Below are 16650 nucleotides of genomic sequence, written 5' to 3'. Positions count from 1 at the left end.
GATTTCACTGCAGCTAGGATCCTGTCAACATCCTCCAATGTGAGTTGAAGGGGTCCAATGCTGGACCATCCGACAGCCAAGGGGCTTCCAGTTCACATACTGTATCAACCATGGCTGGGAGGTCCTGGTGGAGAGTCAAGATTTTATCTGCAAAATATGTCGCAAAAGCCTCAGAGTCAATATCCAATTCTCTGTCTTTTTGATTGCTCGATGGCAAAGTTGTCAGAGACCGATTCATTCTAAATAATTGGGCTGGGCGCAACTTTGCAGACTCTATGGAGGTCGCATAGAAAGTTTTATTAGCAGCCTTCACAGCCTTCTCATAGACTTTCATAAGCGTTCTATAAGAGGTTTTGGACTCTTCATCACGAGCACGCTGCTGCAGTCTCTCTAACAATCTAAGCTGCCATTTTATCCTTAGCAGGTCCAGGGACTACAGGGAGCTGCTTTGGTACGGCAGCGTAGAGGGTGCTGGGGGGCGATGTCGTCGATGGCAGTGGAGAGTCGGGGATAACAGTCTTCCACAAGTTCATCTAACGACCCACCAGGGGGCACCGGATCACGCAGGTCCTCTTGGAACCACTTACAATCTCCTATATCTTCTCCCCCCATAACAGACACCTTGTGAGGTGGGTAGGGCTGAGAGGGCTCTCAAGCAGCTGCCCTTTCAAGGACAACCTCTGAGATAGCTATGGCTAACCCAAGGCCATTCCAGCAGGTGCAAGTGGAGGAGTGGGAAATCAAACCCGGTTCTCCCAGATAAGATTCCATGCACTTAACCACTACGCCAAACTGGTTTAACTGCTTGATGGTGTATAGTAATATTAGGAACTGCCAATTCTGCCCCTCCCCCCGCAATCTTGCAACACTTTAAATATAATCCTTGGTTTTTTGCCATTCCAAATAAATGCATTTATTTGTTTCTGCTGGTCCATCAGAATGTTTTCTTGTATAGAAATTGGTAGCATCTGAAAAAGAAAATTCAATTTTGGCAGCATATTTATTTTTACTGTGGATATTCTTTCCAGCCATGATACTTTTAGTTTAGACAATTTTGTCAAGTCTCATATTTTTGTTATTGTATTTTTGTAATTGTTCTTAAACTGTGTTTCATTTTGTCCAGACAGATATATATCCAAATACTTAACTGTCTTTACTGTGGTTTCATATTCTGTGATTCTCTTAACAGCATCTTCTTTTTGTGTTAAAAATTTTGTGATTGTTTTATTTTTTTCCCTATTAATTCTGTATCCTCAAAAGGGTCCAAACTCCTCAGTCTGTTCAATTATACAGTATATGATGATGAAGTATGGGGGTCTTTGATTGTTAAGACAACATCATTTGCATAGCTTCTAAATTTCATTGACTCTCAGTCCTATGTTGTTTGGATCTTATCATGGAGGCCAACACCTCCATTGCAAGTATAAATAAGAATGGAGATAATGAACATCCATGATGTGTATCCTTTTCTATTTCAAAACTGTCTGTTAAAAGTCCATTTATTATAATCTTTGCCTGCTATTTTGAATGTCTTGTATCCAGTTCATGATTCTGGAACCACAATTCATATTGTAGGTTATTTTGAAAAAGGGCCTTTTTTGTAGAAAAAGCCCAGCAGGAATTCATTTGCATATTAGGTAACACCCCATGCCATCACCATTGTTCCACACAGGGCTTTTTGGTAGAAAGGCCCTGTAGGAACTCATTTGCATATTAGGCCGCACCCCATGACACCAAGCCAGCTGGAACTACATTCCTGTGCATTCCTGCTCAAAAAAAGCCCTGAAGGACCATAAGAGTCAAAGCCAGGCCCATAGCTATGAGGGGGCCTGTAGGGGCACAGCCTCCAACCTCTGGGCAAGGTCCCCTAACTGGAGGCCCAAACCAGCCCCCAGGGCCTCTGCCATGATTCCACGGGCTGCCACTGGCCCTGCGAGCGATTAGGTGGGCCAGGGGCAGAAGCAGTCTTAGCCTCTCCCTGGAGTTAAAGGGCCCACTGATCAGCTGTTTTGCGGGCCCTTTAACTGGTGGAGGGAGCTGGGGGCTGCTTTTGCTGCTGGCTCCGCTGGCTGTTTTAGTGGTGGAGAGGGAAAGGAGGGTGGTGACGAGAGTGACAGGGAAGGAAGAGAAAGATCTTCTTTTCCCTCCCTTTCCCACCATTAAAATAGCGTGTGCCAGCCTGAGCAAAAGCAGCCCCCCACCTCCCTGCCCCAGTTAAAGGGCCCAATGATCAGCTGTTTCATGGGCCCTTTAACTAGCAGGGGGGCTGGGGCTGGGGCTGCTTCTGCCTCCAGCCCTGCATGCTATTTTAAAGGTGGGGAAGGAAGGGAGGGTGGTGGTGGGGAAAGCAGCAGGGAGAGGTGGGAAGGAAAGCTCTTACTTGCCTGCCCCTTGCCACCACCCTCCCTTCCCCGCCATTAAAATAGTGTCCAGGGCTGGAGGCAGAAGCAGCCCCAGCCCCCTTGCTAGTTAAAGAGCTCGCAAAGCCGCTGATTGTCGGGCCCTTTAACTAGGGTGGGGAGGTGGGAGGCTGCTTTTGCCCTGATTGCTGCCGCTTCTCCTCACCTCTTCCCCTCCCTCCCAGCCCCGATCGCTGCCACTGCTCCTAGCCTCTGCTGTCTGCCTCTCCCCCTCCTCTGCTGTCCCTTCCCACAAGTAGCCTTGCACCCTGACACCTACTTGCAAAAAGCCCCATGCCTGCTGCCTACTCATGGGGCTACTCGTGAGTAGGTGGCAGGCATGGGGCTACTTGCAAGTAGGCAGCAGGTCTGGTGACTGGGGTGGAGCTGTGCTGCCTAGCCAGAAGGGCTAGGGCCAGCCCTGCCTGTCACTCCTCCTGCCTTCCTTGGTGGGGAGGGTGTCGGAGAGGGAAAGCAACTAGAGGGACGCTGTGGGGTGCATCAGTGCCCCTCAAAAATGTAAATGTCCCCCAAACTTCCAAATCCTGGCTACTTCCAAACCCTGGTCAAAGCTTCCTTCATCTGATGAAACCTGGAAACTTGTTGGCCTTTAAGGTGCTACTGGATGCAAATCATCTACTGCAGACCAACATAGCTACCCACCTGTAACTATTGAGATGTGGAGTAATGTAAAAACCAATTATGCATATGTTTGAACCTGAATCCTCAGAGAGATATATTCCGCGGGTTTCATGTCATGCAATGTTGATTGCTGTGAATCTTTGGTCTGGAACATTTTACCTGATCCTTCTGTGGGTTTCCTTGGATTTGCTCATTGACCAATATTTCCAGATTATTGTGCCTGGACCTGTAAGTAACAATTTAGTACTATTTACTCCATTTTGCAATTAAGCAAAATTAACATTTTCCCCTCTTGGAAGAACATATATTCTCCTTGAATATGTTTCTACATATCTCTTGCTTCCTCCTCTTCAACCTAAATTGAACCAATCAATCATGAATGTGAGTTAGTTTTAAAATATTGTGATCCCTCACTCTCTCTGAAGAATCTCTTCAGTTCAATGCTCATTCTACTTGGAAGTAAATGTCAAAAAGCACTTTGCACACAGGTTATTGAAATGATTACATTTGCTGAAGCATTCTGAAGGTGATAGTCTAGGATGTTCTCTTGCAATAAACAAATCTAACACTGTAGAACAAAACACAATGAGCAGAGGCATCTCATAAGACAGTAACTGGTAGTTATTACCCCTTAAAAACCAGCTTTTATATGCGGTGTTTTTCTTCTCATGCTACTGGAGGGCCAGATTGTGTAACATCTGAGCTTCTGCCTACTCCCCTAATTCTATCATTTCCTGGTGTAATGTATTTTAGCTGACAGCACTCACTAATGCATAAGGGTAACTAGGCAACACATCAGTCTTCTGTCATTACACATCCCTCCACTTTGAGGACTTGTTCTCTAATTCACACACTATGATAGTCCATTATTAATCTCGTCCAGACCTTGCATGGATATCTTTTTGTTTTTCATAGGTATTATTGACTTGTTGCAGCTCTTGGGCAGCAGGGGCATTTCACATTTCATCACTTTATCATTTGTTCTTTTATTTGTAGGGGATAAAGTTGGGTGGAAAGGAAAACACAAACATTTTAAACCAATAATAATCTATAAATCTATTTTTCCAGTATGGCTCACATCTGCGGATGTCTGAATCCAGTGATTGGGGCCACAATAACACTAAACACATTTCCTGCAAACTTGGGGACCTCCTAAGGTTGCAGAAAAATCTTTTAAAATGCATTGGAGGTTTGCCTTTCTTCTTCACAGGTCACAATGTTGGTGTATGGGAGCCACTCCTGGCTCAGCTGAGGTGCAATTGGACGCTGGGAGCTGCTCTGTGCCCAGCCACAGAGGCAGATGTCAGGAGCTGCCCTGGCTCTAGATCACCTCCTTGACACTATAGCTGCCACTGTGGCTTCACTGTGAGACCTGGAGCTATGACAACCTTAGTGACAGAGGAGCCACACTGGGCACAGAGAGCTTCCAGAAACCACAGCTGCTGCAGCCAGTAAGAGAAGGGAAAGAGAGATGGAGGGAATGTCGACGAGAGGTTGAAGGGGGAAGAAAGAGAATGGGAGGGGAGACAAATATTTTAGGGTAAATTGACAAAGAAGGGGAGGGGAAGATTGATTGGAAGGTTAGGGCAAAAGAGAGGTGATAGGTTTTCAGATAAGGGGAGAGGAAAGGAAAGAGGGGGAATTGTCAGAGAAGGGGAGGAGGAAAATAGATGGGGAGCTTGAAAAAAAGGGGAAGAAAAGATTGACAGACTAGGGATGGGGGAAAAAGAGGGACAGGTAGACAGATAGGAGGGGAGAAAGAGGGGGAGAAGTAGAGAGGGAATAGGTTGATAGAGAAGGGGGGAAGATTGACAGAGAAGGGGTGGGGCAAAAGAGAGAAGGGCACATTGGCAGGTTGAAAGAAGATTGATGGAGTATTGACAGGAAGATTGACAGAGAAAAGAATGGTGGAGAGAGATGGGGAAGACTGACTGAAGGGAAGGAGATGAGAAAGAATGTGAAGTGGCCCTTAGTGGTCATGGATCCATGCATCTTTGGGACCATGTCTTCTGGTATACCCCCACAAAGAGCATTACATTAGGTCTATAAGAACCTGCTGGTGGGTCTCGGCCTGAGAGACATCTAGCTATCCTCAACTCAGACCAGGGCATTTTTGGCCTCAGCCTCAACCTGATGGAACTCGCTCCCAGATAACATCTGTGCCCTGCGGGATTTAATGCAGTTCCTAGGGCATGCAATGCATAAGTGTCCCACCAGGTATTTGGTTGAAGACAGCCTGGTTGGCACTCCTGTTTCACTTGCCTCATCCTCCCACCCACAAGACAGCAGCGTATTTCTGGCAGTTCCATCACCATCTTATTGGTTTAGGTTATTGCTATTGTATTTATATGATGGGTTCTAATTATGATTTTAGTATGCATATTTTTATATTGATGCCTGTCCCACAGGGAAGGGCAGTTTAAAAATATGAATGAATGAATGAATGAATGAATGAATGAATGAATGAAGTCATTAGAGAAGGGGGAAATGGAAAGACACAGAGGGGAAGAGTTGCACTCTTTCCACAGGTTACTTATGGGTTCCTATTTACGTATTCCAACAGCTAAATTGGTCAAATCCACAAGTACATTTGTAGCCATAAGCAGGCAAGACAAGGCAAGACATGTCTTTCTACAAACCTGATAAACACCCCAGGTTTGCATAAAAATCTGAAATCTAAAATAATATGGGGGGGAGGGATTTAAAAGAACCCAGTTCATAAAGGGAATGCCTGTAGCTTTAACAAATGGAGGCCTTCAGTGGCTGTTGCTAGGCAGCTACAGCATTCTGTCAGTAAAGGGCAGGGGGATGGGGCCAGGCTGTGTCCAGGGCTTTTTGACCTTTGAGAAAGACTCATCAGAGCCAGGCATGGGCTTTGCAGCAACCATTGAATGACTTGGTACCTGACTTGCACGATTCAACTAGGCCTGCCTGCTAACTAATATTCAACAGCAGCCACCCTTTGAACAGCTTCCAGTGTGGAATCACAATGGCCTGGCATCTCCAAAGAACCAGAGAAACATTGCAGTCAGTAATATCAGCAGGGAAGGAAATTCCATCCAGCAAAATCTTTCTGAATCAAAGGGAGATAATGAGATAACCCACTTGCACTCCTGATGGCAGCTGCTCATGAGTTAACTACAGAAATGGAAGTTTCTGCAGCATGCTCCTGAGTTGAGTGGCATGGAGTTTGGGAATTTCATCTATGCCCACCAAGTTACCTTTGGGAGGCACCACCTCTAAAATGAAGTCTGCACTGGAGCTACTGGGGCCACTTGCAGCCAAGTTGCGGATTTCAGCATACTCAGGAGATTCTCTGAGTACTGCAAAAATTAGTTTTCAAATTAACTAAATAACTGGTGACAGAGCATATATATTTGTCATGCCACAGGTCCTCTGCTGAGGCTCCACCTCCAGTGACTGTCATCCCCTTTGTCCCTGGAGGGATCTTCTTCCCTTGGCCAGAGGTCTCAGATGGGGCAGGGACCAGATTGATGTCACCCAGGTGGTTCCTCCACCTTTGCTGGGGCTGGCTCCCTCTCTTCGTGTACAGCCTAGTCTTCCAGCTGACAGCCTCCTCAATGACCTTACTAGGCCTCTTTTTATGCCCCTCCCAGGTTCCCACATCCCCCTATTGACCCCTGTCTCAAGCCCTGCCTCCCCTTTTCAGCTGGGATGCCCAGCCCCATCTGGAGTACCATTGGGGCCTTCTCTGGCTATTGACCTGCCAGCCTGGCCTCCTTGCTCAATGGCCACACATTGCTCCACTTCTGGCCTCAGTGGGCCAGCCTTGCCAAAGGAGGCTGTGGCATTGGCTGCCTGCAGGGCATCCTGGCCAAACTGTAGCACTTTGGAGCTCATCACCTCACCTGCCAACCTCCAGGTGGCTGGGTGCTCACCATGGTGTCCTGGCCTGGCCTGCCCCTCTCTGTCAGAGCTGAAGCAGGCTGGCCCCAGGGTCTCTTTTCCACCCTGCCACTAGCCAATGGACTCAGCTGCTTCCTCTTCAGGCCTGCTGGGCTCCAGGTAAGCAGGGAATGCTTCTGGCTGCCATGGGCTGGTGGGGGTGTGCTGGGGTTTGGGGCTCTCTTCAGGGGGTGGGGCCATGGGGGAGTCCCAGAAGCATCCTGCCAGGCACTGTTTGGACAATATTGACCAATATTGGAAATGCTGACAGTAGATAAAAGTTCCTTAAAGAAAAGCCCAGGAAAACAAAGGGAGATGGGAAAATGACCTGTTCAAGTTTCTAAGACCTTATAGCATCATGAAGAAATGGGGGGGCGGGGCGTAGTTAAACTTCCTCTCCCTGTGATTCTATAGCATCTCTTCCAACTTGAACTAATACTACTAATACTACACTCTCAGCCTACAAACATATGCATCGGTTCTATAGAAATCAGGAAAAATGTATATAATTTGGGAGTACATAGCCACAAAGTTTGTTTCAAAAATGACTTGTAAAAATACAGATAATATTGGGATATGAAAACAGTAAAGGAGATAAAGGGTATCTGTTAACCATGTTAGCAACATTTTACCAATATTCTAATTACCGATGTGTTTTGTCACTGCAACACCAATTCTGAAATATTTGGTTAATTTTAGAAAAAAACCCTCCAGTTAAGTTAATGTAGAATCTCATTGCACATTCATGAGGTTTGATTAAATTTTAATTTTAATTCTTTTATTACATGAAGGACTTGAGTAGCAGACCATGGGGGTTCTTTCTACTATTCAGCATCAAATAACTCAAGCAATGAAAATTGGGGGCATTTTGTCATTATGTGTGTCAGTACTTCAGCAGTGATGTGGAATGGTGACCTTGGAACAATGTCCAGTTTTTAAGTTGTCCAAAATAATTGTATCTGTAGTTGGCTAGAATGGCCAATAAGCTATAATTAAAAATGAATTCATTCTTCAACCTTCATCTATCTGCCTTTTGCCTTTGTCTTTATGAGTTGCTCCATCAATTATATTTAGCAGCAATGAGAATAATCCATGACAGAAAAAATGCTGTGATGAATTGGTGTTGTGGGTAGGCATGGGCATGAACTGGCACACAAACAAAAATTCATCATGAATTTTTGCTAGTCCATGAAGTGATGTCTGTGGAGGCTCTGCCATCATGAATTGTCATGTTTTCTCTTTTATCATGGACCGTAGCGGTTCATGAGTGAAGACAAACTGGCACTGATCATTTAAACTTGCTGTTCCTGCTGCCCCAAATACACCCCTCTCTTGAGCCTCCCAGCCTAGTGCCAGAAAGCAGCAGTGTGTAGTCCAACCAGCTCAAATCATATAACCCCATTTCCGCTCCGACCTGTGGAAATATTTCTGCACCATCTCCAGTGATCTCTCTGAGGCAGAGCATCCATGTCTGCAGGGGCACAAACACCCAAAAGCTTTCTTCCTCCATTCTTCACAGGCACCTGTGAAGGGCACACCCAGGCCTGGTGCTAGGGGGTCTGCACCCCTAGGTCAAGGCCCTTTCTGCTGCCCCCCTACTGAGTTGCTGCACGCTCAGAAGTGACGTCATCGGGCTGCACGCACGGCCCTCCCCTGCTTCAAAGGGAGCCTGCTGGCTTCCTTTGAAGCACAGGCAAGCCAGCTCACAGGAAGCATCTTTGATTGTAGGGAGGTTGCAGCAGGTGAGGAGAGGTGGCAGTGAGTGTGGAGAGGTGGATGGGGCAAGGGGAGGCCGACAGCGGCGAGTGTGGAGAGGTGGACAGGGGTGAGGAGAGGTGGGCGGGGACAAGGAGAGGTGGCAGCAAGTGCAGAGAGGCTGGCAGGGGTGAGGAGAGGTGGGTGGGGGCAAGGGGAGTTGGCGAGCGTGGAGAGGCAGGCGGGGGTGAGGGGAGGTGGGTGGCATCAGGTGCAGGGAGGCGGCAGGTGCAGGGAGAGCCTACTTAGCCTACTCCCATGTGCCGGCCCTGGGCATACCCCACTTTGTTGCCACTAGAGGAAGGATTGGTGGGCAGTGGGAGGAAGAAGAGGCCCAATTCCATTTGACATTGATGGCCATCTGACAGCAATGAAGATCCTGTGAATTTAGGGGGGGGGGGTATTTGTGAGTTTCCTGCATTGTGCAGGGAGTTGGACTAGCTGACCCTGGAGGTCCCTTTCAACTCTATGAGTCTATGATTCCACTCAACAGGGACAAGTGGAGGGGAGCAGAAGAACCCTCCAAGAAAGATTTCCCACGCACAGGGTGCCATAGTCGGGACCTCAAGGCAGGCCACTCTCCATGAGGTCATGCTCCCAGGGACAGTGACAGCACCACCCAAAAGGGCAAGAGGAAGGAATCAGGGAGCAATTTACCTGCCCCATCATGAGATGATTGCCATGAATGACCAACCCTTCTCCCTTGTGGACGGCATATCCTTTTGACAGCTGCTGCACCACCTGGCTCCCTGGCACTCAGTCCCTTCATAGGGAACCATGAGCTTGCAAGTATTGCCTGCCATGCATTACTCTGTAGTGGTGCTGGTCAAGACTGTGTTCTCCAGAGCACAAGGCAGAACTGTCCATATCACTGTGGACCTCTGGAACAACTGACAGCATGGCTACCTCTCCCTCACTGCCCAGCGGGGAAATAAGAAAACTTTGATGTTCAGACTTATGTGTGAATCTCTGGAAAATGCAAATCAGATCAAATTATTGGGTCTTCAGTGTATCATTTAAACAAGGATAGCCTGATATGGGTCTCTGTCTGGTAACAGTGTTGCCTGTTTCATTTCTCCATGCAGTTTTACCAGAATCAGATGGCTAGTGAGAAACTATTTGTCCCATTGTTGTTAGCATATTTTCCCCTGTGGGGCAAATAGCAGCTACCGAGGAGTTACAATCTGGAAACTGGTGCAAGGGCAAAGACAATTTCCCTGTGCCACAGCACTGATTCAGATGAGGGGGTTCTGTAGCTGCTATAAATCTGAGCTAGAGACCTGATCCCAAACTTTTCAGCTTCTTGTCTGGTATGAAGCCTGGGAAAGACTAACACACAGTTAGACCTCTGTTTCTGTCTTTGCTGACTCCCTGCAGAAGAAACAGCTTCATAATTAACAACTCTTTTGGGAAAGAGAGCCAAAGAGAACACTCCCAGCACACCTTTACAAAAATATTTTTTCATTTGCCCTTGAAGGTGAACAGAGAAAATGTGTGTATCACAGTATTAGTAATGTGTTATCATTTTCCCTGCTAGATCCATTGGATGTTTGGTAAAATAGGACAAGTAGCTCAAATTATGACATAGTATCCAGGTGAGTTTATATTTTGGGAGAAAGGGAAGAAGCCAGATGGATTGTACAATAAAATGGTGCAAATGGAAGAAATGGATCTGGGATAACACTCCCAAAAGCAACCAAAATGCTCACTTGGGAAACATCACCAATTCTTATGTCTTTGATTTATCTGAGAATCTGTGCCAGAAGAAATCAGTTCTTAATCTGAAGCATGAAAACAAAATTTAAAAAAAATCTACTGTGTCTTATATTTAACAGGAAATCTTTACTCTGTCAGATCATGACATCTTTTTAGAGTTATGGAGAGCTTCAGCAGCAATCCAGTTAAATTCAGCCTCATGAAGAAACTTGTCACTTAGGGCCATAGCCAGCAGTGGGGTGTTAGAGGCGGCACCCCCTATCACATCTGCAATGTTCCCACCTCAATCTTCCTCAATCTTACCTTTCTTGTTTAAATTTAAATACCTTGTTTACGCTGCACCATTTTGGGCCACTGTTGTGCTGGCCTAAAGCACAATTTCCTTTCTTTCTTCCATCAGTTGACTGGGGGGGGTGTAGGAAGGGAACCTGGGGCATCTGGTGCTACTGTGCCATGCTGCCTTCACCCCTTCTCCACTCTAGAGAAGTACCTGACCTTGTGGGGCTTGGTGTGGGTGGATGAGTTCACAACCTGCTGCCCTGTCTGCCATAGATGGCATGTGGAGATGGAGGTCTGGAGGAGGTAGGCAGGGCAGAATGGCCCATCCTGGCCTGTCACCTGACTGTGCCTGTGCCAGGGCAGCGAGGGACAAGCTCACTGCTGGGTCACATGCTGATGCTAGCAACAAGATCCTCCCACACCATCTAGTGCAGGTGCAATGAGGCCATTCTGCCCTACCTGCCTGCGCCCTCCAGTAATTTAATTTAAAATGAATTGATTTTACAATTAATTTAAAATTAATTTTAATTTCAATGTAATTAGTTCCACTGACTGCCTCCCCCCAAATATTCCTGGCCACAGACTGATATTTTCTATTTTACAAAGTGCAAAAATCTGGACATTATACCCTGAGAATTAGAAATCCTCCAGTTTTCCTGCAAACTATGCAGAAAATCTGTCTTACATTCTCCAAGAAGCTACTCAAATATCTGATCAGCGTCCTGTACTACAAACAGAAGCTGATGAAGGAGAAACTTTGAACTGTGCATTTCCATAAGGAAATAACTTACTTGGCAAAACTGCCACAAGAAAAAATGAGCAATCTACAGCTCTCAACTGGATTTGCTGAAAAAACACAAAGAGAAAAAAACCCTTTAACCTGTAACAGAAAGGGGGGGGGACCTCACTAACCTGCATGCTACTAATTAAAAGAACAAGAACTACCCCAACAATATTGTAAACCTTTCACAACACAGACTCAGCCCAGAAAAGGAATCAGTTCTTTCATTTGCACTGTCATTCTGCCCCACCAAATCCACACAGATGATCCAGTTCTGTGGAGACCATGAAGTCTTTTTATGCCATCTACACCTAAAGGAGTACTTTCAATATATCCAGGTACAGGACAAGAAAGAACAAACATCTTCACAATGTACATCACACTATCTACTAGAGAAAAGCTATCATCTCTCCCACCCAACAATGAACACGATACTAACCACCAACTGCTATCGAAACATCACTATAAAAGAGATTCCCTATAGACCCCTCCTGATGGCTGCAATTTCACACTGGATCTCTACATCTAATGCTTTCACCATAGAGTACAAACTTATTTGATCAACAAACATCACATACAACAGAATTTCCATCATGCTGAAAGGAAGGCCATAGACAGTCTCAGGAACAATCCAGATATTATAATTAAAGAAGCAGACAAAGGTAGAGCCACTGTCATCATGGGTAGATCAGACTATATCCAAGATCATGCAGATGCTTACGGAGGTGGGGAGGGGGGATCCTTTCAGATGCACCACATGAATCTCAACTAGATACCTTTTACCTTCTACTGAAAATACAGAAACCTGGCAACTCAGGATGCCCCCTTGTCTCAGGAATAGGCATTCTCACCATGGATAAATGGACCCTATACCATGCCCCTATGCCATATCAAATAATCTATTGTCTTTAGCCAGAGATTCTCACTTGAAGGAATCTTTTTTGAACTAAAATAGCCACCTGATGAAGTCAAGAAACAGATTAAGAAAGCCAGAACAATACCTAGAGAAAGACAGGCCCCAAAGAGACAATAACAGAACACCACTAGTGGTCACCTACAGTTCATAATGCAAAACAGCTCAACACATCATCAATGACCTAAAACCTCTACTAAATAATGACAGATCTCTTTCACAAGTGCTGGGGGGCAAACTTTTCCTTGCACACAGATAGCCCCCCAGTCTTAACTCCTCACCCACAATAACACAACAAGCTAACTTAAATATGGACACTGGTACCAGAGTTTTCAATAAACCTAGATGCCAGCTTTGCTGCCATGTACAACCAGACAACACTAACACTGGACTGAACAACATCAACTAGACAATCTCACGCTCATTCACTTGCTCAACTTCTAACACTTTATCTGCCATTAAATGCCAACAATGCCCTTTGGTTCTCTACATAGGTCAAACAGACTAAACCCTAGGTCAAAGGATAAATGAACACAGATCTGGCATCAAGAATGGTAAGTTTGAGAAACCTGTATGAAAACACTTCATCCTCCCAGGACATTCAATGAGTAACCTCAAAGTAGCTGTTTTATTGCAAAGGAACTTCAGACTAGAAAGGGGGATTGCAGAGTTACATGTTATCATAACACTCAGAACAATGGCAAATTGTAGTTTGAGCAAGTTCTTCTCCCACTGACCTCGCAGTTAGTTGCTGGGATATTAATGTCCCTGTTCCCTACCTGAGCCATGTCTGCCAAGTGGGTTTTTTTTAAATTGCAATATGATCCTGAGTTGAAGGAAGACTAATACTCCAGAGACCTCTTCCAAAAAATAAATAAATGTTTGGTTATTATATAAATGTCAGGCCAGTTGGCAGGACACCACCCTAAAAAGAAAATGAGATGGCCAAAGTTTAGAATGATTTATGGTCTGTGTCTTTTCTGAAGTGAGATAAAATGCCTAGGGAGATAAGCAAAGCACGCTGACCTTGCAGAGATATGTCAGAAGAGCAGCAGGCATATGAAGCAAACTTGTAAATGACAAAGAATAACTTGTTTATGATTTGTCAGCCATTTACCAGCAAACAATGGTTAACCAATGATATTGTCCTTGCTTACTAACATAAAGAGAGATCAAGCCATGTGTATTTTGCTGTTGATTTATTCAACAAATAATATTTGGGATAGAAGTCATATCACGGAGAAAGCCTTTCCAAACGATCAGATAACAGTTTCTTTAATTTTAGCAAGCTTATTTCTTTACCATGAAACAGAGCTTATATAATTGAGAAAAACACATAGAAAGTACACATCTTGCTTTGATAATCATTATACCAGCATAAGATTTTGCCTTAGTTCAACCTGATTTCTTTACATGTAGAAAGGAATAGAATCCAGAGAGACTGCAAATTCTGGTTTAGGAAATTCCTGGGGATTTGGGGATGATGTCCAGGGATGGCCGAGAACTCAGTAAGGATATGATGCCATGGTATCAACTCTCCAGGGCATGAAAAAAATTAATATGAAGGAAAACAGAGGAATTATACAGCTACTATTGATTTCAGTACTGTTGTTAAAGGCTTCCACCTGACTACTAGGCTTCCCAATCCCCAGGTCCCAGCAAGGGATCCCCCGGTTTTACAGGCTTCCCCCCACCCCCAGCCAGCTGGCCGGCAGGGGAAGCCCCACCCTCACAGCCATCATACACTTCTTGAACTCCAGCAGGTTTAGAAACCTGCAAACAGGTCCCATTTCAAAATGTGTGCCTTTAAAGTTGAACAGGAAGTACTTCATGGGAAGGGTCGAGGAAGTAAGAGTGTGTGTGAGAGCGAGAGCCGCGTAACCCCTGTTCTTTTCAGGCATCGTTGTGGAGGAACTAGATCCAGTAAGTGTGTGTGTGTGAGAGAGAGAGAGTTGCCAATCCCCAGGTTTGGAGGCCCTCCCCCAGCTTTAGGGTCATCAGAAAGCAGGGCGGGGGGGGGGAGGACAATGGTTACTGGGCACTATTATTCCTTATGGAGAACAATTCCCACAGGGAATAATGGGGACTTGATCTGCAGGTATCAGGGGCTCGGGGGGGTGTTGTTTGAGGTAGAAGCACTGAATTTTCAGTATAGCATCTAGTGCCTCTCCCCAAAATGTCCCTCAAGTTTCAAAATGATTGGACCAAAAGAAGGTGCCCCTATCCTTCATTATTTTCTACGGAAGTAAGGAATTTTAAAAGGTGTGCTGTCCCTTTAAATGTGATGACTAGAACTCCCTTGGAGTTCAATTATGCTTGTCACTCTTGCTCCTGGCTCCACCCCAATGTCTCCTGGCTCCACCCCCAAAGTTCCCAGATATTTCTTGAATTGGACTTGGCAACCCTAATGCCTACTATGATTTTCCCTGCGAATGCATTCTCGCCCTCCCAAAAAAAAATCTTTCATGACTCCATCTCCATCTCTCTGTTATTAGTTCCAATAACTGTGACCACTATAAAGTGTAGAGGTTGCACCATTAAGACAACCACATAAATCTGCTTTATTTGAGCTGTAGTACACAAATCCTCAGCAGGGCACCCACCCCCAATATTTCCTCTTTTCCTTCTCTGAAAGCTCCCATAGCCTGTCCTGTTTTCCAGCTTCTTACACACCAGCTGAAAGGCCTCTGTGTGCTCCTGGTCTTCAGTATTCCTTCCATCTCCCTGGCAGTCTCTCCCAGGAAAACTCTAGTCAAGTTGTGCACTGTTGTGCCCTATCAGCTGCTGGTACTAATTGCAAGGCAAAGATCCCACAACAACTTGCAGAGGGTGTTACAGGCAGTGCTTTAAGTCTCTTATTTTGATAGCTAATTTCCAGGCTAAATAGCATGCCATGGCCTCTCTGGGATTCTGTTTTCCATCACATTTATATACATTAATGAGTCTTCCGTGTCTAGTTACTGAGTACAGAAGATTCCCTGGAGATTCTAAGCGGCCAAAACAGTTCCAAATGTGTGGCTGCGTCCCGAATTTCTCTGTTTGTGCTAAGGGTGCGCCTACCTCTACTGCAAGTAGCACAAAATAAAATATACTTACCATCATTTTTCAGCGATCTGTTCAACCGGGGCACAACCTGCGAAAGGAATTATGTTTTTCCAGACTCATTTTTCCCATAGCCTTATCTATGTGACAGCATCCTCCCCACTTGGCTGGCTTGGGAGGGTGGGGGTGTTTACCAAAAGGGTCATTAAAGTATCAGCTAGGCAAACTTGGTTGGGCTGTGTTTGTGCACTTAAGGAGGCCTGTTTTACATTTATCTCCGGCATGGATCTCCTTGTGGCTATAGGGGCAGCAGGATTGCTAGGGGCGGTTGCCTCCGGTGGCTTCCCTTTCCACTCCTTCAACTGGGAACAATGGAAATACTTGAGCCTTGGCTCCGCTTCTCTTCTAAGGATGGCTACTTGGTAGATGGCAGGGGTTACCCTCTGAAAGATTTTTACTGGCCCCTGCCATTTCACAGCCAGAGAGTGCTCTTGTTGGAACAGTTTGCAATACATCACCAGTTGCCCCACTTCCCATTGCTGAGGACTTTGAACCCAACCCAATCTCTTATCCAGTCTCTGTTGGGCAACTCCTAGCTGCAGACTACTTGACGGTGGACTTTGCTTAGCTTACCGATCAATGTGCACACCTATTGATCCGTGACCAAGGCAGGCTCTAGTTCAGAGGAGATTTGTGTGTTTATCCAGAATGCTTCTGGCAGCAGCATTTTCGCCCTGTCATAACCATGTGTGGGGAGAAACCATGTACCACCTTTGTTCCTCTAAGGACCATGAGGATGATGGGCAACTTCTTGTCCCAGTCCTTCCGAGTGGATCGCACCATTTTTCTGAGAGCTTCCTTTAAGGTGCGATTTGTTCTCTCTATGGCCCCGGAGAATTGCGAGTGTGCAGCAATGTGAAATCTCTGTTTTATTTCCAGAGCCTTACATAGTTCTCTGGTAACTTCCCCAATGAAATGTGAGCCTAAATCTGAGTCAATTACACATGTTGTTGAACAAAATTTTGGCCGTGGTTGCTGCCATATTGTTGCGGCAGGGAAATGCCTCGACCCATTTGCTAAATGGATCTATTACAGTCAGGCAGTATTTGTATCCTCGTGGAGTGCTAGGAAGAGGTCCAATGAAATCAATTTGGATCCGAGCCCATGGCCCTTCGATCCTTTGATGCTGAATAGGGGCTTTTGTGCCGTAGCACAGA

Source organism: Heteronotia binoei, chromosome 7 (genome assembly GCF_032191835.1).
Source record: "Heteronotia binoei isolate CCM8104 ecotype False Entrance Well chromosome 7, APGP_CSIRO_Hbin_v1, whole genome shotgun sequence".
NCBI classification, from domain to species: Eukaryota; Metazoa; Chordata; class Lepidosauria; order Squamata; family Gekkonidae; genus Heteronotia; species Heteronotia binoei.
This window is presented reverse-complemented; position numbering follows the sequence as displayed.